Genomic DNA, 9,018 nt, shown 5'->3' on the forward strand with positions numbered 1-9,018 from the left:
TGTCAGGAGTGGGAGTCGAACCCACGCCTCCCAGGGAGACTGCAACCTGAATGCAGCGCCTTAGACCGCTCGGCCATCCTGACCCACTGCTGCTGCTGTTGCTGCTGCTGCTGCTGCTGCCACTCCTCCCCCTGCAGCTGCCAGAGCCAGCCCACCTCAGGCAGCCTCCTCCTGGCACTGCTGCAGGGGGAGCTGGCTCCTGGCAGCACCCTTGCCCTGCTCCCACCACGGGCTGCTGACAGGCGACCGCAGCTCCTACACGCGCTTCAGACCACACGGAACACGAGTAGCCAGCACAGGGGCAGCACGCTTCCGACGCGTCTCCCAAAGGCCAAGGCAATCCTTCACAGGACCAAGCAAAGGAACCGTCAGCAAATTACGGCTCTGCGCACGCCAACATCCTGTCAAGGGGCTCCAGGCACACGCCTGCCTTTCTCATGGACGGTTCCTGGGGCAACAAGGGTGCTTCCTTCTTCCCTGCCCTCCGTGGGCAAGGAGGGCTGTGCCACACCAACCCCTGGGGGAATGCTGGGGTGGTCTCAAGGAGTCAGTGTGTGGCAAAGGGGCTGGAGAGTCAAGGCGAAAGGACACGAGATGCGCCAAGTGCTGAGCAATGACTGAGCTCCAGTTCCTGTGGGGAAGAGGCCCGCTTGCCGCCCATGGTGCAGAGGAAGGAGGTCACAGCTCTCTCTGGGATTTGTTGCTTCGTGGAAGGAACTAGACTGCAAGGCATCTCAGGAGGGCACTAGTCCAAATGCCTGCTCAACGCAGGGCTAGCCCCAAAGCTAGAGCAGGCGGCTCAGTGCCTGAGCCCCACTGAAACTTGAGGGTGATACCCAGGCATGGAGAATCCCAAAGTTCTCTGGGCACCTGCTCCAGTGCTACAGCACTCCCTGAGAATCTCTGGAGGGTCCAAAGCAGCCCCTGCAGTCTGCTTTTGCCAAGGCGGGCCTTGCTAAGAGCCAGGCCTGTGTCTGCTGGCCTAGGAGGTGCCCAGAGGCCTGGCCATGAGGCAAGGCTGGAGGGGGAGTCAAGGGGAGGGCCTCGAGTGCCCTATGGGAGCTGAACTTCCTGAGGGAAGCTGGGTTGGTTTGGAAGAGGAGAGGCAAGGCCCTCTGGAGCCAGGCTGAGTAAAAGAACCTTGTCTGCGTTGGCCAGGAATCGAACCCGGGTCAACTGCTTGGAAGGCAGCTATGCTCACCACTATACCACCAACGCTCCTCGACCCACTCCTGCCTCCTGCTCCTCCACCCCGCAGCCTCGCCTCCCTCCTGCCCCTCCACTTCCCAGTCTCCCCTGCCTCCTGCTCTTCCAGGTCACAAACTCGACCCTCTCCACTTCACAGCCCGGACGGCCTCCTCCTTCCAGCCCCCTGCACACACACGGCCTCAAGCCCATCGGATGTCTCTGGGCTTCTCTCTGTCTGACGTGTTGGCTAGGGAAACTCAACCTGCTGCCTGATGGCAATGCTGATGCTCCCCATCTGCCTTCATACAGCTGCCCGCTGGGCATATACTACGCAACGCGATGGGCATTTCTCTGTAGGTACCTCTCGTGCTTTAAGCACAGACAAACACCCACCCAGCTGCTCACTACTTTCCCCACCCTCAGGGGGATGCGGAGCACTGAAAACAGGATGACAAATCGCATGGCTCAAGATAAACACAAGGACATGCCTTAGCAAACACTGTTGCGGGCAAGTCAGGCTTGACTTGGGGAAAATTCATTTTTTGCCAATTAAAACGCATTCACACAGTGACAAACAAAAAGACAAACATAAAACACCGCCTTTCCTCTCCCCTCTCCCAGGCTCAACTTTACTCCTTCACACCACACTCCGTTACCTGCCCAAGCGGGATGCATCTTCCTCTGCCCTTTCCCGCTCTTTTTGTTCCTTCCGCCTCTCTCTGCCCGGCGTTTTCTGCCCTTTCTGGAATATGTTTTCACAGAGGGGCCACAAACTTTGATGACGGCTCAGCTGTGTCGTGCAGTGGAACCACTGCGGAGCTGGAATCAGCTGTGTCTGACACAGGGCAGCCCCTTATCTCTTCCCACAGAGGCCACCCTGCAGCACCCCCTAACCCCTCCACTACCAAAACCTTGCCATATGTAGCCAACACAGTGCCCCTTGGGAATACCGTAGGGCATAACACTGAGGTAACACAGGCGGAGTCTGCCCCAGTCGGAGTCACATTCACGCTGTCCCAGGCTAACATGTGGTTGCACCATGCACCCTTTGGTTGAATTAAAAAGGCACAGCAGCCAGCCTGGGTTTCTTCTGAGTCACTGGATATGTCCCTATCTTGTACACTTGTCTAGGATTAGCTCAGCAATCAGTGAGCGGAAAGCAGGCAATGCTAGGGTAACAATTCTCTATCTACGTAATGTGCAAATAGGCCAAGTGGATTATTTCTAGCACAAGTTTCTTGGTCTAGATCACTTGGTCGGATATGAGCATCTGCCACATTCCGTGCTGCATGCCCGTAAGCAATTTGTTTTGCAGGACTCTAGGCATTACCTGTTCCTGGGCTAAAATCTGCCTTGTGCTGCTCCTGGTTTTGGTGGTGGATGATTGCTTTGGTCAATCCCCATGCCAGCACTGATGAATGATGACCAGGACGTACCTACCTCTACATACACGGCGGGCACCACTTTTTTTCAGCTGCCATTTTCTTATTAGACACCATAACCAACATGTTTTCCTACTGCTCTGTGATTGGCTGACAGCCATCTCTTCACCCCGTCATACCCACCTGCTCTCAGGCAGACCTGTGATTGGCTGTGAGGACCAGCCAACCCTACCTGTGTACCCAGAAGCACATCTGAAAAGGAAGCCTCACTCACTAAATACAGCAGAGACAACTCTTGACAGCGTCATTCCCCATGGGTTCTCATATTGCTTTGTGATTGGCTGACAGCCATTTTTGACACTGTCGTGCCCACGTGTTCTCAGGTCTCCCCCTGACGGGCTGTCCGCTTCCTTTGGAACAAGAAGCGTTCAGATATAAAAAGAGACACCAGGCAGTGGTATCCACTATGGAATGAACACAAGCACCTAGCGCAAGCAATATTCCTGTGCATGGCCCGTCACCTGCAGAGCCAGAGGCGACCTCACGGTCAACATCCAAGCGATCTTCTGGCTTCTGGCCCATCAGGTACTAAAGTAGAAGGGAGCTCACCTGCAGATACCCATGCCGTCTTCCTGCTGCCAGCTCGTGAAGCACTCAGACAAGGAGAACTTCTGCAAGAGGCCGCTCTCCATTGTCTTTGAAAGGTCACGGCAATTGGGAGAGGTTCCTGAGGCTTGGAAGCAAGTCAGTGTTGCTCCTGTCTTGTGCCAAAAGGCACAAAGGAGGACCTGCACAACAGCAGGCTGGTCTGCCTCCCCTCGATCCCTGGGACACCAGACAAACCGGGCCCAGGCTCCACGCATGCCCTCTGCACAGACCTACGGTCAGGCCCAGGGTTCAGTGGACCTGCTGTTCAGTGGACATGCTTGTGGGAGTGAGAGAGGGGGTGTGTCCAGCACTGCATTCTAGTCCAGAGCAGCCAGAGGGGAAGAAAAGGATCAGGCCATGTGCGGTTTTGGGTAGTGAGGAATGAAAGACAAACAAAACACCGCCATTCCTCTCACTTTTACCAGGCTCAGCTACAGTCCTTCACTGCAGACTGCTCCGGCATGGGTTCTCCCCATGCTGCAGACCTGAACAGGAAAATCTGTTTCAGTGTGGGCTCTTCCACAGGCTTCAGGCCTGTCAGGAAAAGCTGCGCAAGTGGCTCAGTGTTGTGGAGGCAGCTGGAATCAGCTGTGTGCAGCGGCAGGGCAGCCCCTTGCCTCTGCTCACAGAGGCCACCCTGCAGCACCCCCTCTCCCCTCCACTGCCAACACCTAGCCACATATAGCCAATACAGTGCCCATTGGGAATACCTGCTCGGCCCTGCTCCTGGCTGGACCTGCGAGTGGGCACGAGCAGCAAAGAGACTAGGATGGAGAAAACCCCGAGATGGTCAAGTTGATTGGATAGGTGTTTGCCAGAGTAGCACCAGCCTTGTCCTCCTCCCCACCTGCAGATTCCTGGAGGTGCCTGCTTGCGGCTGGGAAGTTGGGATTGAGCTGCCTGACGGGAAGGGAGAAACACTGGTGTCCCCAGGACCCCCAGTTCCTTGTGGGGGGAGGTCTGGCTGCCGCTGCAGACCCACGGGTCTGCCTTGGTGAGGGTCCCTTTGGGAGTGCTGGCTCGTAAGAAGGCAAAGGAGAAAGAAGGCGGCGGTGGCAGAGAGAAGGGTCTGAGGGAGCGGGAGGGCCATGGGCATGGCCGCGCAGAGAGCCAGAGCAGTGCAGGTGAAAAGTTGCTGGGAGAGGCAGCAGGAGGAAAAAGCAATTAGCAGAGGATGGTTTCGATCCATCGACCTCTGGGTTATGGGCCCAGCACGCTTCCGCTGCGCCACTCTGCTCCCCTGGCGCCTCAGCTGCGACCTCCCACAGCCCGGCCTCATGCTCCCTGGCACTGCCAGCGCTCATGCCCCCTTCCCTTTGTCTATCCTGTGCCCTCACCTGCGCAGGAAAATTGTCTCCCTGGAAAGTTCACCTCCTTTGGGCCTGGGCTGCTGTCCTGGTCTTGGCTGGCATGCAGAGACTTAATTTGCTTCCTAGTAGCTGGGACCGTGCAGTGCTTTGCATTTAGTGGGAAAATTATCTTCATAACACCCTGATGGTTTTAGTTGTTGCTAAGTAGTCTTTATACCAAGTCAAGGATAGTTCAGCTTCTCATGCCCAGCCTGCAAGAAGGCTGGAGGGGCACAAGAAGTTGGGAGGGGACACAGCCAGGAGAGCTGGCCCAAACTAGCCAGAGGGATATTCCATACCATATGACGTCATGCCCAGTATATAAACTGGGGGGAGCTGGCTGGGGGGGGCGGATCGCTGCTCGGGCACTAACTGGACATCGGTGTGCATCACTTGATTTGTATTATTTGTATTTGTATCTAATTCTTCGTTTTTTTGTCTTTTATTATTATTATTATCATTATCAATATTTTCTGTCTTTCTGTCTATTAACAGGCTTTATCTAACCGAGTTTTTTTTCATTCTCTCCCCATCCCACTGGTGGGGGAAGTGAGCGAGCAGCTGCATGTGCTTAGTTGCTGGCTGGTTAAACCACGACAGGAGGGTAGCTCAAGGGCCTTGCCTTGCCCTTCTCCCCACAGCTCCTGCCCATAACCCTGGCTGGGGACTTTCTCTTCGACCACCAAGCTGGCTCTGCAGGCACTGAAGGAAACCCCGGAGCGAGGGGGCAGCCTTGTTGCTTGGCAGGGCGGAGAGGAGTGGCTCTCCAGCAAGCTCAGGAGGGCTGCAACCCTGCCCAGAAATCCAGCTCGCACGGGGTGCGGGACTGTACCCAGTGTAAAAGTCAGTTCTTTGCTGGCCAAGGAGGGAGACAAGGACGTTTAGCATAGAATTACCAAGGGAATCCCTAAATCCCTAATTTTAGCTGTGCACATAGCGGTGCCCCAGCCTAACGCATGGAGGACCCCGATATAGAGGAAAGCAGGGTTTCTAGATGTTTACAATGCAGTTGTGTTGACCAGTCAAATTACTCCTGTTAAGGGGTGGGCTAATCAGTTACTATTGCTCGCGTAAGCACTAGGTGGTTCTCCCGGGCAGGTGGTGTGGACGTATGGTCAGTGGGCTGTTAATCTTCCTGGTTCTAGACCAATGTCCCGTGCAGGCGGAGGGGTTTTCTACTAGATTCAGGTCGATTGCTTTTCTCGCCCTGGTTATATACCTGGGGTTTTTTTTGAAAGACAAATCTCCTATTGTTTTATTGTCTGTATGGGGTGTTCTCAGCCAGTGAGAGACGGTTTAGGTTGGGTCTTCAGGTCACGTTGACCCTGAGGTAAAAGCTCTTAGTCCTAGGCAGTGTTCCTTCCTCTAAGCAAGTCGTACAGCAGTTACTGCCTTGCCTTTCACACCAGCTGCGAGGGCCTTGCCCTGCCCGTGCTGTGCTGCGCTCCCCCCAGCTCCTGGCTTGTCTTCCCTCCTGGCGCAGCCCTGCCCTTGCTGCTCGCCAACAGCCGAGGGCTGCCCCCGCCACCTTGCAGGGTGCCAAAGAGCCAGAGAAACCCCTCCTCTCTGTGCCTGGCGCCATTCCTGTCCTGCCCAACGCTGCTGGGGGTGGAGGTGGTTCCCAGTCGCCCCAGGGCAGGGCTGGCCCATCCGGACTGGGTGGTGGCCAGTCTTAAATGCTGCCGGATGTGTCCCAGGAAGGCTCTGGGCAGGCTGAGCTGGTAGAACCTCTTGGTGAGGCTGAGGGACGAGGTGGCAGTGCTGAGGCCTGCATGTTTGGGCTTGTGTTTGCTGGTTCCCTGTCCCATCCACACGCCAGAGCACACAGCAAGCAAGCAGAGGAGACAAAAGCAAAAGCGGGATGGAGAGGGCTGGGATGTGGGAGCAGATGTGAGCACGGAGAGTGTGGCCGCAGCCTGCCTGCTGCAGGGGCTATTGCTCAGGGAAGAGCATTTGACTGCAGATCAAGAGGCCCCTGGCTCAGCCCCGGTTCCCCCTTCCACTGCCCCTTTCCTTCTTCATCCGTGCTGCCAACCTCCCTCAGCTTCTCTTTTGCTTGCACTGCTTCCGCCACCCTCAGTGGCATGGCTGCGGGGAACGGACCATGCACCAGCCACTGGCTCTTCTCTCCTTCTCCTTCTCCGGGCTCTCTCTGCATGTGCCCCTCCGAGTTTCCCTTTTCCTTAAGATGCTGAACCACTCAGGCAGGCTACCTGCAGCCCTCCTCTGCTGCTGCTCTGTGGGGAGCAGCTGGGTATGCGACTGAGAGAAGCCCTCTGGGAAGCCTCCGGGTCTTTTTCCATGCCACCCATCAGGGTCTGTGATGGCAGGGGATGGTCTCCTGATGCCGCAGTCACCACCATGGCCTCCTTCGCACTTCCACGTCTTTCCCAGAAGAGGAGGAGCCAGGAGGGACCCACCCCTTATCATCTCGTTCTTCGGTTAAATTTGGAAAGCCCCCGGGGAAAGGTTGTCCCTGTGTGCAAGGGCTGGGGCTGGGTCAGGCAGAATATCCCCAGGACCCCAGGCAAGATCTCAGATCCATGAGGTGTCTTGCCTTCATCTTTAGCAATGAGGACCATGTTGTGCAGGCTCTCTTTGGAGAGGAGCGGCTGTAGTTTCAGGCATAGGGAAGACAGCTGGTGGGGTTGTTCTGCTTGGGATGTCAGGTGAGCTCAGGCTCTTAAGTTCTGCTCAAGAACCAACAACAGTGGACCTCTTTTCACGGCTCATACTCGGCACTGGTCCGTTCTCTTCCCCCAACTTGCCTACCTTGTCAATGGGAGCAGGATTTCCCATTCATCCAGGAATTTGGGGGCAGGGGGGTGCGGGGAGAAGTGCTGTAGGCAAGGGGGTTTTACTGTCTCCCTGGGCACCAGGTACAGTGTGGAGCTGAGTCCCACGGCTGCAGCGTGGTCCATTGCAGGGAGCCCAAACAGCGTGGTCCATTGCAGGGAGCCCAAAAGGGGAGTGCGCCCCGTAGTTGGCAGGATTCGAACCTGCGCGGGGAAACCCCAATGGATTTCTAGTCCATCGCCTTCACCACTCGGCCACAACTACCTGCTCCAGCCCTCTCTGCCCTGCCGATCACATGCCCTCTGCAATGACACCCGGCTCCCTGGGACTTTCAGGGCAATGCTCCACTCGAAGCCCTGCACTTGGACCTGCACTGAGCATGACGGGCACCTGGTGACAGCCTTCCACAGGCCTTGAGAGGCGTAGCCCCAGGGGCTACAGCTGCAGCTCCCAGCACCTTGTCCTCAGCCGCACATCTGGGATATCCTGCCACAGGGGGATGCTTTCTCTCCCCAGCTGCCATCTCTGCTGCCTCCAGGGAAGAAGGGAAGGCAGCTGTGTGGAGACAACCAGGGTCAGGTGGGCATATTAGACCCCGCTTTGCTTCCCAGATTTAGCTGAGGAGGTCTCCAAGCTTGCTGGGAGCACTAGGGGGAGGACACTCCTGCAGGGGAGGTGGTGACCTCCCGGCAGCACCTCCAGCCTCTTGGGGACGTAGGGTGGTGTCAAGCCTTGAACAAAGACCATGACTGCCATGCAGGTTGTTGGTGTGTAGGGGGAATGGTTTGCGAGAGTGGGAGAGATCTATGGCAAGGGCGAGGGTAGAGCCTGGCTGAGGAAAAGTCAGGAGGGGCAAAGGAGAGAATAAACGGGAGGTGCGGATGACTTAGAGGGAGACTGGAGAGAGCTTGTTTTGGTGGAATAGGTATGTCCAGAGCTTTTTCCCAGCACCGCAAGCATTGTGACATTCTTGAGCATGGACCAAAATATTAAACAATCCACAAAAGCAATAATTTACATCACTAGATGAAAGCAGCTCCGATTCCATTTTGGCTCTGGAGCAGGAAAATGGCGTTAATGAGTCAGTGTGGACGTGGTAGATTTGGTAGTGCCTGTCTGACACCCTGAAGTTTACTGGAACTGGATGTAACGATGGTCCTGGTGACTAAGAACTGAGACACCCTCATTTCTCTTGCAGCTTATGGCCTGTGGGCCAAGGGAAAACGCAAGGAGCCTCTCACAAGTAGACTCCCTACCTAAAGGGGACAAAGCTTCTCAAGTCTCTGATTGCAGGGTTGCTTCAAGAATAAGGCAATGTTCTTTGCTGTGCTGACACTCAAAACCAAGCTGGATGGTGGGGTTGGGGCAGGGGGGGGGTTGTGTTAGCACAGTATTTACAGACTCCACTCTGTCATCAGCAGTGCTAGTGTAGGTGGAGTTACAAAGAGGGGGATCGTGATTGCGCATGCTCAATCATGCCCTACTGAAATGCCCACAGCCCTAACGCCAAGCCTCACCAAACAAGAAAGAGAGAGTGCTGTGTTTTCGTAATTGTGCCGTGAGGGCGGTTTCAACGGCGTAACCACACGTGCAGAGTCAGTCTCTCCAAAGCAATCTCTCCCTCGGATCTCCATAGCCGTGTCCCTTGATGACTT

At 55.8% G+C, this 9,018-nt stretch overlaps 4 non-coding genes across 4 annotated transcripts; all 4 read right to left on the bottom strand.

The window, feature by feature from the left end:
• TRNAL-CAG (transfer RNA leucine (anticodon CAG)) lies at positions 1 to 83 on the bottom strand. Its single transcript has one exon. It is a non-coding gene; the product is annotated as a tRNA-Leu (tRNA).
• A 1,063-nt stretch (positions 84 to 1,146) lies between these two features.
• TRNAG-UCC (transfer RNA glycine (anticodon UCC)) lies at positions 1,147 to 1,218 on the bottom strand. Its single transcript has one exon. It is a non-coding gene; the product is annotated as a tRNA-Gly (tRNA).
• A 3,165-nt stretch (positions 1,219 to 4,383) lies between these two features.
• On the bottom strand, positions 4,384 to 4,455 carry TRNAM-CAU (transfer RNA methionine (anticodon CAU)). Its single transcript has one exon. It is a non-coding gene; the product is annotated as a tRNA-Met (tRNA).
• Positions 4,456 to 7,545: 3,090 nt separating this feature from the next.
• Positions 7,546 to 7,627, bottom strand: TRNAS-AGA (transfer RNA serine (anticodon AGA)). The gene has a single exon. It is a non-coding gene; the product is annotated as a tRNA-Ser (tRNA).
• Positions 7,628 to 9,018: the final 1,391 nt, after the last annotated feature.

The sequence above is a fragment of the Gymnogyps californianus genome, unplaced genomic scaffold (genome assembly GCF_018139145.2).
Source record: "Gymnogyps californianus isolate 813 unplaced genomic scaffold, ASM1813914v2 HiC_scaffold_34, whole genome shotgun sequence".
Classification (NCBI taxonomy): domain Eukaryota; kingdom Metazoa; phylum Chordata; class Aves; order Accipitriformes; family Cathartidae; genus Gymnogyps; species Gymnogyps californianus.